Source organism: Eulemur rufifrons, chromosome 3 (genome assembly GCF_041146395.1).
Source record: "Eulemur rufifrons isolate Redbay chromosome 3, OSU_ERuf_1, whole genome shotgun sequence".
Lineage (NCBI taxonomy): Eukaryota > Metazoa > Chordata > Mammalia > Primates > Lemuridae > Eulemur > Eulemur rufifrons.
The window spans coordinates 46,666,283-46,685,302 of NC_090985.1; positions in this window are offsets into that span (position 1 = coordinate 46,666,283).

The following is a 19,020-nucleotide window of genomic DNA, read 5'->3' on the forward strand; positions in this document are numbered from 1 at the left end:
AGTATAGCATATGTGCTAGTGATGACAACAATGAAACTGTTACTGGTGATGATGATGACAATGACAACAGCCAAAGGTATGGAATAGAATAGTTTTTCTTGTTGGCACACATGTTGTCTCCTTTCTTCTTCCACAAAGCCAATTTCTTGATATTTAGGACCTCCATACTATATAACTTTCAACTTGCTCCAGTCCACTGCACCTAGCATCTTTGAGCAAAGGTAATAATACATTAAAAAGCAAACAGAATCACTATTACTCACTGAATGCATTACAACCTAGTTACGGCCCTGGGCCCAAATCATACATTAAATATATTTAATCCTCTTAACAATACTACCAAACAATAGACATTCAGATGACTTAAGAAGTAGCCAGAAACTGGTTGAGAGCAAGAATTTGAAATCTTATTGGTCTGACCCAAAGTCCATGCACTTTCCCTTTACTCTGCAGTAGAACGCTGAAAAGATATAACCAATCACATAATAATAATTTATTAAGTGTGGAGTGGGTACTAAACGCGTTAAATCAGAAAATCAGATTATTATAGACTGCACTGGCCCTCTGTGCAGGGATAGGGTGACAGAAGTTGTGAGTTCACCCATCGAGTGGAGATGTGAAATTTCTATACATACAAAAAAATAATCTTTTCTCTTTTTCTTTTGATATGTTGTTAATTTAAAAAGTGACATTAAATTTAAAAGTTTGCTAAGACTTACTTATTAATTATTAATAATTTATTATTAAAACAATAATTTTAATAATTTAAATTTAATTTATTTTTAAATTTAATTTACTAATTTTAATAATAACTTATTACTGATTATTAACTGTTAATTCCATTGTCCTTGAAGTGTCCAGATTTCCACTTTTTACTAATTTATGTATACCCTTCCTCCCTCTATAAAAATGATTCCTCCCTTGTGGAATAAGCTTGAGTATCTTATTTCCACAGTAGTAGAATCTGGAATATAAAGAAAGATAGGAGTAGTCAAGATGTTTCCTCAGGTTCATTTTGTACTTTGCAAGCCCCAGCTCTGAAATCAGTCATTTCTCCAAAGAACCCTGGTTCCTTTGAGTGGAGAAGGGTATTTAGAAACCAAGATCTGGGTGTTTGGTGTGATCGGTGCTACTGGAGTATATTGTTTAATGGCCCTCTCAGTGGATAGGGCTAGAAATAAATTTACTTTTATATATATACTGAAATATACACCCATATAAATATACATACACACTTAAACATATAAATATTTCTTTACATATGTGCACATATTAAAAAACTGGAAGCAAAAGAATGAGAAGAAAAGAGGAAGGGCAGGGAAGAAGGGGAAAAGAAGGAAAACATTAAATAGGATTTGAAAATAGAAGTAATAACCTATTGGTGTATTTGGTTCACATGCTTGTGAACAAATTCAGATTGCACAGGGGAAACAAAAAAGCACAAGAAAATAATTGGTGCAAAAGTGTGTGAATTCTTACTGTTAGGGCTATGTTAAGGCAAAGAAGTATCACAAAATAGGACTTTTTGGTATATGGAGTATAAATAAGTAGCCTTTTGCATAATACCTAATCATGAATATATGCTTAGACCAAATTCTTTAAGAGGGCCAGAGTTTTGCCTGTTAATTTAGATTTTCCAAACTCTGAAAGTAGTTACTTGTCCAATTTGAGTAACTCTTTAGAAATAATTCACTGACTTTTTTCATTAGATGCAGTTTACATGTAAAGCTTATAGGAGGTATATATATAATCTCCATGAAATACAGTGTCAAAGTCAATCCACAGCAGAAGTCAGTGCTTTCTATGGTTCTTATCCAGGCAACATAGGTCATGGCAGGTTGGAAAGGGCTACAAGATTCATTCTTAGGGTGTAAAGGTAAAGTCACTCAGAGGAAACCATATGGACTGACAGGAAAAGGCCCCATAAAAAATATTAATAATAACACAACAACAACTGTGTTTTGTGTATGCATGTGTTCTAGAAAGATGTATGCAAATGTAAACAAAACACATTAATTTATTTTCTCTAAAGCATAAACAAACATTGCCTTGTTTGGCAGAATCTGCTAAATGCATATTGCTCCCTTTGGCTTTTTTCTTTGCTACAATAGAAGTATGTTTTGTATTAAATCCATTGTTACTAGGAAATTAATCCCAAAATATGCCAGCATGGCTTTCCATAGTATTAAGAATCCCTATTTCATATGAAAAAATGCAGCCTCGGCTAAACACATCAGCCCCTGGAAATTAAAAAAAAAAAAGCATAAAGTTTTCCCTTAAAGTCGAATGCAATAGACATGCAAGAAAATGCTGGAAGAGTTTGGCATCATAACTTCCTGGGGGCCTGTTGGTCAACTAGGGGATATTGAACCCTGTGGCCAGGAGACATTACAATGTGGCATCACACCAGGGATAGTATGCTGAGGTTGTTTGCTTGTAAAGTTTTAGGAAGAAGAAAACTGGGAACTCAACAGTCATCTGTCGAATTCTTTAAAAATAAATCCTCTCAGACACCAATTTTCTTCGTTTTTTGGTTAGAGTAGCTGAATTAGCAGATAAAGGTAGTGTGGGTGACACAATCAATCTTGACTTTAGCCAAACAGTTGATGAAGTGTTGTACAGGAATCAGAGTAATCATGAAGTCAGAATGTGCCAAGGCAGTCATCTGTTGAATGGCCTCTGGGACAGAGGAGTAAAGACACAGTGAAGGAACATGGGCCCAGAGGGAGAGCACAATAAATGACCATGCATTTCTTGGAGCAAAGTTCTAGGCTCTTCTGGTCCTTCAAGTGACTAGGCCATGCCACACATTTATATTTTTAATTTCAAAATATTACAGGTGTACAAATGTTTTTAGTTACATGCATTGATTTTGTTATGCTTCAGTCAGGGTTATAAGTGTGCCCATCACCCAGATAGTGTTCATTGTACCTGTTAGGTAGGTTTTCACCCATCCCCTTCTCCCCCCTCCCCCCGGCTTGATTTCCACTGAGTTTTACTTCCCTCTGAGCACGTTTGCTTATTGGTTAGTTCCAGTTTAATAGCTAGTACGTGTGGCATTTGTTTTTCCTTTCTTTAGATACTTCACTTAGGATAATAGTCTCTAGTTACATCCAAATTGTTGCAAAAGGCCCTAATTCATCCTTCTTCATGGCTGAGTAGTATTCCATAGTAGACATATATCACATTTCGTTAATCCATTCACTGAATTGATAGGCACATGGGTTGATTCCACATCTTTGCGATTGTGAATTGTGCTGCAATAAACATTTAGTGCAGGTGGTTTTTTTTGGTAAAATGACTTCTTTTCCTTTGGGTATATACCCAGCAGTGGCATTGCTGGATCAAATGATAGATCTACTTTTAGTTCTTTGAGGAATCTCCATACTGTTTTCCATAGAGCTTGTACTAATTTGCAGTCCCACCAACAGTATTTAAACATTCCTTTCTCTCTGCATCCACATCAGCATCTATTGTTTTTGGACTTTTTAATAAAAGCCATTCTAACTGGGGTAAGGTGATATCTCATTCTGGTTTAATTTGTATTTCCCTGATAATTAGTGATGTTGAACTTTTTTTTTTTTGTATGTTTATTGGCCATTTGTGTATCTTCTTTTGAAAACCTTCTGTTCATGTCTTTTGTCCACTTTTTAAGGGATTGTAGCCAAAAAAATCTTAAGCAAGAAAGAAAAAAAATCTGTAGACATCACATTACCAGACTTCAAACTATACTACATGGCTATAATAACCAAAACAGCATGGTATTGGCACAAAAATAGAGACATGGACCAATGGAACAGAACAGATATAAAACCATCCACATACAGCCAACTGATACTTGAGAAAGCAGAGAACAATATACACTGGGGAAAAGAAGCCCTATTCAATAAATGGTGCTGGGAAAATTGGATAGCCACATGCAGAAGAATGAAACAGAATCTATATCTCTCACCACTCACAAAAATTAATTCAAGATGGATAAAGGACTTAAATGTAAGGTCTCAAACCATAAGAATTCTAGAAGAAAATGTTGGAAAAACTCTTCTAGATATTGGCCTAGGCAAAGAATATATGAAGACGACCCCAATGGCAATCACAGCAACAACAAAAATAAATGAGACTTTATTAAATTAAAAAGCTTCTGTACAGTTAAGGAAATAATCAACAGAGCAAATAGACAACCTACAGAAGGGGAGAAAATATTTTCAAACTATACATACAATAAAGGATTAATACCTAGAATCTATAAAGAACTCAAGCAAATCAGCAAGAAAAAGACACATTTTATATTAGCATGAAATCAGAATGCTGTAAAAGAATTTATCTTAAGCGGTCTTTGGACGGGGTTGAAATAAAAGTATTTTTGGATGCTTCTCTATTATAACAGTGAAATTACAGCTAAAGTCAAAAAGAATTACAGCTATTGTCCCGGGGAAGAAAGTCTAAAATGCCCAAACTTTTACCATTGAGAAGTTGCAATACATTTGGCCTGAACTTTTGAAACTGCCCATTTGTGCTTATGGAGTTCTGAGGATACCTTTTCATCGCTCCCCCATGCAAGAATGTAAGTTCCAAGAGGGTTGTGGCATTATCTATTTTTCTCACTGCAGTATCTTTCATTCTGAGAAAAGTACTTGGCACGTAGTAGGGGCCCAACAAGATTTGTTTACTGAATGACCAATCATCACAAACTTTAGTTATGTGCTTATCATGTATTTGGTGCTGACTTATGTGTCACTTTTCTGTGTGACAAGGACAGAGTGACAAAGAAGTACGAAAGCTGAGTGCGGTGGTGCCTTCTTGGGCAAGCACACAAGACTTTCTGCCTGCTGTCTCCACAGTGAGCAGTGGGTAGGATAAAAGCCCTTCAGTCATCCCACCCTTTGCTCATAAGGGGCCAACACTCTTTGCATGGTAGGATCTGGTAAGTAAGCTTGCTGAAACTTTTCTTAAAACATTTGACTAGGTAAAATTACTGATGTTGGCAGCCTTGGCCTGCACATTGATCTTGATGCTGTGCACATTCCTAAAACCCTGGGATGGCAAATAGGAGCTTCAGTGACTTGGGACCAGCAATTGATGGGCCTTAGAAATAATTCTGGGCTGGGTAACACAGAGACAAAATGATTGGAAATTGTGCAACAGGGTAAATAATCTAAATAGAACTGGAGACTACAGAGAAGGATTTCAGAGGTTATGGTTGCAGATATCTCCCAAGTGAAGGACAAATGAAACTCATCTCTGACATTGATGATCTGGAAAATAGAAAGAGCAGTCAAAATTGAAAATGAGGCCGGGCGCGGTGGCTCACGCCTAGCACTAGTAATCCTAGCACTCTGGGAGGCCAAAGCGGGTGGATCGCTCGAGGTCAGGAGTTCGAGACCAGCCTGAGCAACAGCGAGACCCCGTCTCTACTAAAAATAGAAAGACATTATATGGACAACTAAAAATCTATATAGAAAAAATTAGCCGGGCATAGTGACGCATGCCTGTAGTCCCAGCTACTCGGGAGGCTGAGGCAGTAGGATCGCTTAAGCCGAGAAGTCTGAGGTTGCTGTGAGCTAAGCTGATGCCACAGCACTTACTCTAGCCTGGGCAACAAAGTGAGACTCTGTCTCAACAAAAAAAAAAACAAAAAAAGAAAAAGAAAAAGAAAATGAGCTGGTGTTCTGAACAGGAAGACAGATATTTTCTTAGCTACCAGACTGCTGTGAGATCCTTGGCTTATTTGTCTTTGAACAAAAATTTTCCCCAAAATGAAAAAAGCTTTAAAGAAAATGCTACAGTCCTGGTGTACTATGTTAATTATGGCCTAATAGGAATATAATAATACCAACAGCATGCCAGAAAGAAATCAGATTGCAAACATCAGAATTCCATTGTCCAAGTATTTCCAGACAGTTATCTTGGCATTGGCCAAACTCTTGAGTTTTGGTCAGAATTAAGAAAAAAAAAAAAAAATAGAAGGAGGTCTCCTTTTGGAAGCCTCTCTGTTACACCAGATTTCATTTTTCTTTAGCACCTTTTATATGAATATCTTGCAAATGCTAATTGATTAATTCTCACAATAGTCCTGTGAGCAAGGCAGCCCTTAAAATCTCGCCTTGAATGAGCTGAGGAATGAAGTAGAAATACATCTTATTACCTGAGACAGAAGCTTTTCTATTACCAATTTCCTAAGAAAGTATTTGGGGGGAAAAAGAAAACCTCCAGGAAATCCCTAAAATTGTATAGTCAGAGTAAAAGAAGAAGTTGATGACATTCTTGTCATCCTGTTTAAACTCATAGGAGAGTGAGCTTGGGATGCACTTTTAAAGAAACTATAGAACTCTCCTTCTGTTCTTGATAAACTCATCTATGAATCTCTTTTTTATATTAGCTTTGCTTCTCCTCATCATTTATTTACATGTCTTTGACAAAAAGAAAAAAAAGTCTCGTAATTTAATATATTCTGTTGTGTGGCCACATCTGATGCCAGAGGGTTAAAACCTGGACTTAACTTCTTGGAGATGGAAAAGTTGCATTCACCGGGCTGGGCTCCAGTAAGGATTTTTTTTTTTTTTTCTTTTTTTCTTTCTGTGGCCATGTGTGCTTTGTCCGTCTACAGGATTTTAGACCCAAGTAAGTAAACACGGTTTGGAATAATTTATGTGTAGCATGTTTAGTAAATGACTGAAATTTACTCCAGATTGGAGAGATTTCTAAGGAAGACAATAGCCGTTCTCTGCCTGCGGTCTTCCCAGTAAGCAATAGGTAGGGTGAAAACCTTCACACATGACCCCGATCTGGGCTCAGAGGCCCTGGTGTGGTGGGGCCTGGTAAGTAAGGTTGCTGAATGTTGCCTGGGATGTTTAAACTCAAAGCTCAGATGTGATTTTCTTCTTCATTAAAATCCTAATGCCCTCGCCTCTTGGGCATCTGCTAGTTCTTGACTAGACAGTGATGACTGGTCTATGTTTGACTCTTGTCACATGGAGTAGTGGCATGTGAAAATGTAGTCAAATGCTCTCAATAAGTCTGAGGGACAAGTGTCATCACGCAGCCCTGAATATTAGTTCCCAAGAGTTACTTTCTTGTCTTTCTTGGGGAAAAAAGTGATAACTTATTTTCCAATGTCTGCCTCTGTGTGTCTCATTTCTCTCTCTCTCTCTCTCTCTCTCACACACACACACACACACACACACTTTCTCTTACTTAGATCTCAATCTTGAGATGCTGCAAGATCCCATCTGAATGACTCTCTGTCCATATTTGAGGATGGAAGCCAAGCACATCTGCCCCAGAAACCAGCTTTTGGTGTTAGTTACCTTCTTCCAACCTCAGCAATTTTTTCAAAGGCTCCAGCTCTAAGTTTCTCTGCCTCTGGACTTCAAACCATAACTAGTTGGATCCCAGGGAAATCAGGCAAAAGACCTTAAACCAGCCCAAATGATTTGTAGAGAACCCTAAAGCCTAGATTCTAGAACATCTTGTGAAGAAGATTTTCTTGACACAAATTTTGTAATTATAGGTTAAGTAGCCCTTATTCAAAATGCTTGTAAACAGAAGGGCTTTGGATTTCTGATATTTTTCAGATTTGGGAATATGTGCACACATAAAGAGATACCTTGAGGATGGACCCAAGTCATTTTTGTTTCATATACACCTTATACACATAGCCTGAAGATAATTTTGTACAATGTTTTTAATAATTTTGTGCATAAAACAAACTTTATGTTATGTACTTATATATGGAATTTTTCATTTGTGGTGCCATGTCACACTCAAAAAGTTTAGGATTTTGAAACATTTCAGATTTTGGATATTTGAATTAATGATATTCAACCTGTATCTACTATATTTGTGCATTTGTTAAAACTCTTGAAGGTTACCTTGTACACAGATAGCTTAACTACACAGTTTAAATAATAAAAAAAAACTATACAGATAGTTTAAATTTTTCTACTCGTGCTTAACGTATTTCAACTCTACACTTGAGAGATTAAAGAGTTAAATAAGGCCGGGCGCCCCCGGTGGCTCACGCCTGTAATCCTAGCACTCTGGGAGGCCGAGGGGGGTGGATCGCTTGAGGTCAGGAATTCGAGACCAGCCTGAGCAAGAGCGAGACTTCGTCTCTACTAAAAATAGAAAGAAATGATCTGGCCAACTAAAAATATATATACAAAAAATTAGCCAGGCATGGTGGTGCATGCCTGTAGTCCCAGCCACTTGGGAGGCTGAGGCAGTAGGATTGCTTAAGCCCAGGAGTTTGAGGTTACTGTGAGCTAGGCTGATGCCACGGCACTCACTCTAGCCTGGGCAACAGAGCGAGACTCTGTCTCAAAAAAAAAGAGTTAAATATATGATCACATTATAAATATTCTAATTTAACTCACTAATGTGTGTGAGTAAAGTCTTTATATTTAGAACGATTTCTGTTAAGGTCTTCAGTAATTTTGGGTAGCAGGTTAGAGTTTATCCACCTAAACCTTATAATATAATTTTAAACCTACTACTTTGGCAATTTCTTTAAGAGAATATTAGGAGTAAAACTCACAAAGACAAATGTCTGAGTTAAATTCATTTGCTTTTCATTTTTGTTTTATATTGTTTGTTCTTTTACTCTGATGTATACAATTAATTCCTTTGTCTAAATTCTTTTGAATAAGACCAGCCAAATTGCATTATTATGCCATACAAAAAGTACTTGTCACTGACACCGAATATCTCGTTTTACTCTGAGACAACGCAGATAGCAAACATGTCTTTCCCTCAGTCAGTGGTAGTGCTTTGAAACACCCAAGCTGAGGCAGCCTGTGGGTCTGACATACTTTTGAAGGTGCAGAAACTAGCTCTGCTAAAACAAGTAAAACAAAAAATGTCCCCAAAGACCTAATCAGTTCAGTTCTTCTCTTCTAACTCCAAAGGGTGAAACTGAACGTACTCTGAAACCAGGAAGGCAAGAAAGCACTTCTTCTGTGGCTCTCCCAGTGGGGAGCCCATGAATTCTGCCATCAAAACCCACAAAAGGAAGACACAGGTTGGAGACTAGAATGCATTTTTACTCTCATTAGACTTGCACTTAGGAAATAAGGACTCCAGACCTCCTTACAAGAAGAGGAACGGCACAGTCAAGAGTACAGACTTTAAAAGCAGAATCATTGGGTTCAAATTGTAGTTCTGGCACTTCCTATCTTGTTTCATGAATGAGTGATTTAATCTCTCTGTCCCTCAGCTTCCCCACCTGTAAAATGAGGATAACTATAAGACCTACTCTACAGCAGTGATCCCCAAGCTTTCTGGCACCAGAGACTGGTTTCATGGAAAACAACTTTTCCACGGATGGAGTTGGGGGATGGTTTGGGGATGATTCAAGCACATTACGTTTATTGTGCAGTCAAATCTCTCTGCTAATGATAATCTGTATTTGCAGCCTAGATCCTTCGCATGTGCAGTTTGCAGTAAGATTTGCCTATGAGAATCTAATGCCGCCACTGATGTTACAGAAGGCGGAGCTTATGCAGTGATGTGAACGATGGGGAGCAGCTGTAAATACAGATGAAGCTTTGCTTGCTCACCTGGCATTCACCTCCTGCTGTGGGGCCTGGTTCTTAACAGGCCACAGACTGGTACTGGGGTTTGCGGACCGTAGCTCTCTACAGGGTTGTTACAAGGATTAAAAATGAGTTAAGGTGGGTAAAGCACACAGAATAGTGTCAGGCTTATAGAAAACATTGCTGAAGTTTTCTTAAAAAGTATAAAGTGACGTAGACATATGAGTGCTCACTAGCATCTCTCTAGATAGTTTGAAATGTTTCCCAATGTTTGATTTTGATAAAATTCAGATTGTATAACACCTAATGGATGTGTTCAATACCCATCTCACTTATTCAGTTTTGTAACTTTACCATATCTTTTAGTAATATTTTTTACCTGACTTACTTCTAAGCAGCTAAAATTGAACACAAACACATACTAACAGAATATTCTCATGTTATAGAGTATTACAGAATATTAGAATATTTTTGGCTTGCTGTCTCTTTGAAGTTCATTAAAAGATTTCATGTCCAACTGGAAATATACTCTGCTTTGCATTCTGTGGGGTCAATGCAAAGCATAAAGCAGAAACATGATACCAACAACAATAAATGAGAAGGTTTTCATTTCCTTTTACTTTAAAAAACTTTCCCAATATCCTTCCCAAGTTACCTTGACAACTACTACATATTATTATTTAGAATGCCAGGTTCTGACTTTCTCAGTTACGCAGTTCACCATGTAGCTTCAAATGTATGTTAACACAGAATAAAAGGAAAATCAAATTCACCCTAAATTATGTGACTACAAAAGTAGTTGCTGATTGTTTTCCTTTTGCAGTTGGATTTTATTATAGCTACCGACTGGAAATACACCATGTTTTGCATTAATCTATAGGATCAGCATAAGCATAAAAGACACCAGAAATGTTCCTTCAAAGTTATATATCCCAGCAACCACGTTTGCATTTTACCACAGAATCCTCAGTAATTAGGATCCAAGACAGTAACAGTCACTTAACTTCTGAATCTGAAATTAGACACAGTTGAGAGGACATTAATAATACAGGGTGTCCCAAAAGTCGCCATACATAGGGAAAATGGGAAATTGTAGGTAAATGTACCTTTATTTACAAAATATTAATTACAAAATTTTACAAATTTTTTTCTGAAAAATTTTGTGAATCTTGTAGGAAGCCTGGCTTGCACCCCAATTCTTCATCCTCACAAATTGGTGAATCTGCCTTCCTTCCTAATGGAGGAGACAGTGAGAGAGAGAAAGGCAAGAGATGAAATTATTTCAAAAAAGCCCAAGCCTCCTCTTTAGGGAAAAACAGTTTCCTTGGGGGAGTAGGGGAGTGAAAACAATTTCCCCAAAAGAAAACAAACTAAAAAGTTGTATTCTTACTAGGTTCAGAAGTTTGCAATTGTTCATTTCACTGTGAAACAGTTTGCATATGATTAATTGTGAGAATTCTGGAGTCAGACAGTAAGGGTTCTGATGCTGTCTCTTCTACTTTCTAGCTTAGGTCAGCAATTACCTCAAAGTCTGTTTCTTCATCTCTATTTCTCAGAGTTGCTGTTGGTCTGATGATTGATCATATGTTGAATCATGAGAAATACTATTTTTTTTTTTTTTTACTAATGCACAACCAGCATTTGATAATTATGTACCATTATTAATATTAAATAAAAGATTATCTTGGAAGCGTAAGAGTCTTGCTAAATTAACTTCAATTAACATATTCTGAATTCCTACTTTGTGAAAGGCTTAATACTATTTTATTTGATCTTTTCCAAATCTTACGTGCTAGGTTTTGTTTTCGCTAATCTCAGTAGATGAACGGAAATCTCAGAGAGACTAAATGCCTCATTTAGTTCACCCAGCTAATGAGCAGAGCTGGGATTCAATCTCATCTTCTCACTCAGTCTAGTTGGCACTACCCAATCCCATTCAACTTATTATGTTTCAAATTCTCATTCCAAAATCAGTTTTGTGGAAGGAATATGACATATTATAACTAAGCACTTACAAAAATCCTTGTGACTTAGGTACATATTTCCTGAATGAGAAACACAGTCTCAAAATATTTGTTCCACTCAGAATATGTCTATAATCCTGTCCCAAGAATTTATTGCTTCCAGGGATATAAAGATAACTAAGATAGGCTTTACCCTTGAGGACCTTTCATTTTAGTAGGTTAAATGGACAATAATAAACATTCTAACCTTGCCACAAAATCTATCATGAATGCCACTTCTCTCACCAAGATTTTCCTAATCCTGCAAAATGAATATATTCAAGGGAAATCTTTAAACAATCTTCTGAAATTTTACTTGTGTACAAGTATATAGGCAATCTTCCCTCTATTTTTTGAATCTTAGGGTCAAGGAATTAGTGTTTTCTCCAGTTTTGCTATAACACCATCTCATAGAGTGCTTTCACATGATATGACTCTCCAAAATATTTGTTGAATTGAATTCAATATAAAAGACTTCATTCATAAGATAATTTTAGAACCAAGAAAACAGCTACAGAAAAATAAAACAGTAAATCAGCTAAAATCTGGGCTAATATAGTTTAAATTAACTTATCAAACTAGGAAGGAAGTGACTACAACACATAAAATGATTCATCTGAGATAAAATATTCAACAAATAAAAATTATTACAGTTTGGGGAATTAACTATGATTTTCTTTTTTTCTAAGGTCTTAGTCTGAAGCCATCTCAATTTTGTATTTGGTGCAGGAAATACATTTATCATGAAACTGTTGATAGATTTAACTATGGGGAATGGTATGGTGATTCAGTCACTCCCTTTGGGAATGAGATTGCTTCATGAAAGCTAAAGTGAAAATGGGATGATGCTGGATTGCAGAGGAGAGGAGCCAATACGGAATCAAGAGCATCATTCCCCTGGTTCTATGAAGTGCAGCTGCTTTGATAAAACCAGGGGAAAGCTGTAACTTCCAGACTTGATGGGGAATTCAGGTGGAAGCAGCAACTCTTGGGATCATGCATGACTTTTGAAATGGGGAATTTTATTTATGCTGTAATGATTCATGCTTCCTGAATGGTAATAATATAAATATTGTAGCATTCATTCTCACCATAGCTATCAGTGGGATGGTCACATTTGGACTAGTTTGTAATAGATCATTATATGTACCTCTTTATTACAGAAGAACCATGAGACACATCTCAAAACTCATTTAAAAATGATAGATGAGAGTTTCCTTCAATCGGGTGAGCAATTATTTCTCAAGTATCTTTGTAGCCATGGTGACTAAGTCCCTATACATGCACATTACATACATGTTTGTTCAGGATATTATATTGATTGTTTTGTTCATTTGTGGTAATTCACACAGTTACCATAATACCAGCCTAAATTTAATGATTAGTTTTTAAACAAAGTTGCCTCACGATTGGTTTAAAGAATACACATACAATAACAAAGTGAAACCTGACTTTAAAAAATTTTGTGGGAAAATATATATAACATAAAATTTCCCATTTTAACCATTTTTAAGTGTAACATTCAGTAGCATTAATTACATTTACAGTGTTATACGGCCGTCATCTCTACCTATCAAACTTTTTCATCATATCAGAGACTCTATAACCATCAGGCAATAACTCCCCTTTCCCTCCTTTCTTCAGACCCTGGTTACCTCTAATCTGCTTTTTGTCTTTATGAGTTTACCTCTTCTAAATGTTTCATGTGGCATTTATCATTTTTTGCCTGGCTTATTTCAATTAGTATAATGTTTTCAAGGTTCATCCATGTTGTAGTATGTGTCAGTTCTTCATTCTGGCAAAATTTGTATAATACTTCTTTATTGTAAAGTACTTCACGATATAATTTCATTTGTGAAAATAACCATAAGAGATGAATATTATAAGCCCATTTCAAGGATCAAGAAAATGAGACTCAGAGAGATTAAATGGTCAGAGATGTTAAATTAGTTACCACTGGGCATGGATGCATGAGCTCAGGTCTTCAGACTCCAAATCCAGTGCTCTTTCCACTCAGCCATCATCATTCTCTTCTTTCCTCTTACATACACTGTATACCTATTTACTCTTTGTCACTTATTTTCTTTTTGTACATTTATACTGTGCATGTGTTTCCTCCTAGATATTTAGTCTACTTTCATAAATTGTGACTGGTGGTTATAATCTCAACATGCCATCCATTTTTCTTAGGGGAATGGTTAGCTAAAAAGAGACTGGTATACATTTTGTTCAATTATCTTTAGAAAATCTGATACAGATTGTACAAACACTTTGAAGTAAAGAGTCATCTCAGCTGGTACCAGAACATAACTTTTAAAACATATTTTTGAAAGGACATGACAAACATTTAACACATGCTCTATAGTACTACAGAGTGCTATAGAACTCTATAGTACCACATACTTTAAATGGCATTATAAATTTGCAGGAGGAAATACAAAAAGTATATTGTTGTTAGGTCATAATATACAGAAAAAATAAACGCAATATGCACACTTGCATAAGACTGGGTTATTTGTTTTGAACTTCTCAGGGAGGAGTAACCTTAGTTGATTTTAAAGGTCTCAAAGGATATTTCTGACATCTAGCTAGTACCCTATTGATCATTTCCAAATTCCACAATTATATAACTGTTATAATTCTGAAATGTGCCAAATGTTAAAAAATAAATAAAACTTAAAACTAAGACTGACAGCAAATATATTGCCAAGACTTCTTTCAGGAATTATATGGTCAATGGAATGATTTTGAAAATGTAACCGATCAACCCATTTGACCCAGCTCAATGAAAAATAGAGAATTATGTTGCATCCTACTTCATTGCCCCCTATTATCTGTGGCTTATTTCACTTAGTATAATGCCTTCTAGATTAACACTTCCATTTCTGCATCAAATTGGTGGCTTTAACACCTTAAAAACAACTAGATATAAACTGTAGATGTATGTCTGTAGGGTGGTGCTGCTGTGGGGTAGACAGGTGTCACTGGTGGTTACTAATTGCAGCATGAAAATTCAAGGAAAGAGAAGGAAGAATCAGGAAAATGAATGGGAGCACTAATCTGTGATTCCAGTTTTTATCTACTCCATTTGTTCAGAGAGTTAAAGAGGCAGTGGAGGCTCTAAGCTTCTCTACGTAGAACCTGCTAGGCATCAACAATTGGACACAATAGGATTTAAGAAGCCATGATCTCTCTATGGAAAACACACAGAAATCGATAACAGAAAACATGCAAATGAAGACATTGTAAGCCAAGAGAAATGGGATATAGTGACATAATAAAGTTTTTCAAGAAGTGTGGCAACAGTATTCATCTTCTAATTGGTACAGTAAAGAGCAGAAATGACAGAGTAGAAAATGAATTGATGCAGAGAATGAACTTGAGAATTTCTCCCAAAGTGCAGTGAAGAGAAGAAAGTGATAAGAATGGTGAGTGAGAACAGCATAAATATGGCAGAAAATAATAGAGATCAAGATTCAACTTAAGGATTAAGTGTCCCTGAGGAAGAAAGTAGAAAAATCAGAATAGAAACACTAAGAAAAGTCACGACTGAAGAAAATTTCCAGGAACTGGAATAATTAATTACAGAGTTGACATATCTTACTTTATTTTGGGTGAAATCAAAGAAAAGAGACCACACTGGGATAAAATCAGACAAAACCTTTTTAAAATATCTTTATAAAGGAAAATTGCTATGATAATAATATAAATAGAAAAATATACATAGAAAGGAAGAAATTCTGGCTGATTTCAGACCTTTCTCTACAACACTAATAGTTATGAAGACACAAAGCCATGGGCATATAAATTTGAGAGAAAATAGTTTTGCTTTAGAATTAAAAGCACAAAATGAGATATTTTATTTGTAATGCAAACAGGATATTTTTAGCTTTGTAAGGCTGAGGTACTCTAGTTTAAAATGTTATTTGATGTTGTAGTTCAGATGACTGAGAATATACCAAAATTTAAAAAATCAAGAAAGAAAAAGCAAAGGTATAAAGCAATAAGTGAACATCACATTAGTTAATGGTTTTGGTTTTGATGATACAAAAAAAAAAAAAACCAAAAAACACCACCAACTAAAAACATTAAAAATGCATGATGAGATTTATGTTTTAAAAAGATCAAAAGATCATTATTCCATTGTTTGTCCATGGTTTCAGAAACACCAGGTTTGTATTAATCAGAATTCTGGACTGTCCTTCCCTCGACCTTGTGGGTGGGTTGTTTCTTTAATAAGCAGCCAATGGAGTGTTATATAGATGGAGCCTGCAACCCCCAGAAAACACATGGCTCTCTGTGAGTGTGCGTGTGTGTATTTGCACACACGTGAGGGGAAGCATGAGGGAGAGCAGGTGGTATCTAACTCTTAAAACATGAGACTTTAAATGTGTTTGTAAAATATTAGGTAGCAACCTTTCTCTTTCTCTACAGATTTTTTGTTTTTCCTAAGCTCAGTAATTCCAATGCCGTTAATTCCCTTCCCTATTCTGATCATTTTTTTAAAAATGACTATTTGCAATAGAGTTATGTAGATTATTTTATTAATATATAGCCAGATCATTTGGACTAGTTTCTTTGTTTTATTAGTGGCAACATTTTGGGGTATTCTGCATTTTCAGAGCCATAAGTGGGATGACTAGTCTAAGCAAACTGAAATAGAATGGAAAAGCAACAGAAAAGCACAGCTCTTACATGTTTTCTAAGGCATCTTGTTTTTATTCTGATTATATTTGGGGTCTTGCGGTATGACTCTCAGAGGTGAAGAATTTGAGATCAAAATGGATTACTTTCTATGTCTTATTCTCTTGGGTTTCTTCTCTTCTTCTATTCCAAAAGTGGTTTATAGGTAAATCGTCATCTCTGTAGCTAAATAATAGCAAACTGCCGTCAAGGCTCATTGCTGACACTGCCAGCAGAGCCACATGGTTTCAAGACACAATCAGTTATCTCTAAATCAACAAAACTTAGCTCCAGAAAAGAGTGATCTGGGAAGCTTTTCTTTTCAATTCTCTCATATGTTTTGTTTTAGCTTAATGTGTTTGTCTGGATACTTAGACACCATGGTGATAGGCGTCATAGAAATAAATAGAAATAGACATAGAAAAGAACTAAAAAATAAAATTAAAACATGGGAAGACTAGGAAAGACACTTGTATCTGAGTGTTCTTTTTTTTTTCAGAACTCAGTGAGGGGGAAATTAAAAAGGGACTTTGTGTCAGACAGACGAGTTAGTGAATAATTTTTCTAACAGTGTTATTTTGCTGACACTAGACTAAGGAAGCTCATTAGCATGCTGAGACTATTTAACTCTAAAAAATAGTGCTTTTAGCTTTCGCTTTGCTGGAAATTCCTTACACCTTAGCTCAGCCCAGCATTAAAATAGTGGTAAGCCAGTTACAATCGAAAGTGTGACACGTTGGAAAGAGAGGAATCTTTGGGTTAAAGGATAAAGCTTAAATTTGTTCACCATCTTTTATTGCTTATGTTATTAATCCTTTATGAGGTTCAATTTTCTTATCTCTAAAATGTTCCTGGTAATGTCTACCTCAAATGTGTGGCAAGTCAAAACACCAAACTAAAGCTTCAACCATGGTGCCTGGTATATGGAAGCTGCTTAGTAAGTGTTCACTCCATTTCACATTGTCTTCATCTTTGGGAATCATTTGGTTTCATTTAGTAAAATGAGTGCCTAAGGAAAATGAATGAGCCAGCCAACCCACCTTGTGTCTGCTTCATGATGGTTATCCTAAAAACATTGGAATCGCTGTTGGTTGTCTCTCTGTCCCCTGCCTCTCCAAGGCCAGTTTCCATGCTAGAAAGTCCAGGGTGTGAAACTTTTCATCTCTAACAAGTGCAGCCTGGTTGTGTCTGTATGAAAACACATAATTAGAACTGTGCCAATTTAGATCAGTTACCTTTAGGGAGAGAAGCATTCAAAAGCTCAGAAATGAAAGAGCCACATGATGTTTTCCAGTAAAACAAAAACAAATAGAAAGGCCTGGAGAGGATCCAGACAAAGGATTCAATATTGTATTTGAGGCAGGAGTTGGTCATGTGTTTAACCTTCATGTTAAACATGAGTCCTGAACTGTATGCATTACCTACTTTTGTGGTTGTGGAGAAAACCAAAAAAATATTAAATTTTTCTCATTATTCTAGTTCTGAGTGGCATTAGATCCCCGCAGACTGGTGAAGAATAAACTCATTTCTTGTTTGTTATTAGCCTATCGATGCACTCACTGTCTATTCTGGAGAAGAGGGGCTGGAAGGAGTTTATAGTGAGGGTTTAGAAAGCACAGCAGTGCAATAGGGTCTCTTTCCTTGGCTGGTACAGCAGACAGAAGTCTTTCATTTTATGTCAGTGACTTCTGGCTGATATGATTTACCCACTAACAGGAAGAGTATTTTTTCCTAACATTATCACAAATAAGTTAGTAAAACTATACATTTCTTGGGAAGATATGATAAATAAAAATTGAGGATATCCGTCTCTTGAACTCCCTAGTAAATGCCAGCCTTATTCTCAAAATGCTAAAATCAATTCAGAATCCAGCAATGTATGCAAGTAGTTTTCACTCTTCCACCCTTCATACTTCTTGCATTTCTTGAGCATCTTATATCACTGCATTCCCTAATATTTTTGTTGAGAAAGCAAGCAAATTTAGATGTTCTGTTTTAACTTTGCACTTAAACCTAAATCCTCGAATATCATGTCTTCTTATTCCTAATCAAAATAAAGCTCTGGGAGTAATTGGTGGGAACAACATGCAAACTAATGGAATGTTAAAAAAGTTTGTTCTGTAAGCTTGGGCTAGTGCCGTTAGCCTCAGGGTAGAAAGAGCCTATTCCAGAATGAGAAGGCATGCGGCCATACAGATTCCTGGTACTGATGTCCAAAACCAAACTGAATGCATAATGACAACAGTTTGCATCTTTGGATGAGCTAAAGCAGCTTTCAAAACACTGGGTAAATTTCCTTGGTTGAGAAGGAAGAATTCAGCTTGGGAGAACTCCATCAATTAGTTGGTCAACCTATATGTATTGGGAGCCTACAGTACAGTTTTTGTGCTGTTCTTAGGGGTATGGAGTTTGTTGAAGAAGAACATCAGGGTCTTGCCCCCAAAACCTTACAAATTAGTTGGGAAAACAGAACAAACATTTATGTAAAAGTAGAAAATGATAAAATGCTGATGTATGTGCTGCTGACTTTTAAGTATAATAGATAGTAATTCTTAGAAGAGTAGGATCAGTGTATGAAGAAGGAGTTGGGAAAGGTTTCTTAGAAGAGATTTGAGCCGAGGTTTTAAGAAGAGGTATGAAGGAGAAAAAGAAACACCGGCCAAGTAAGCAGTTTGCATCACCATTGGGCCATAATGCATGCGGCCGAGAGGGATGAGTGAAGTGCATGGTAGGAAGGAGCTGAAATAAAGGTGGAAAAGTAGGGTGAGATCAGACTATTTGGATTTGATGTGGTGAGAGGG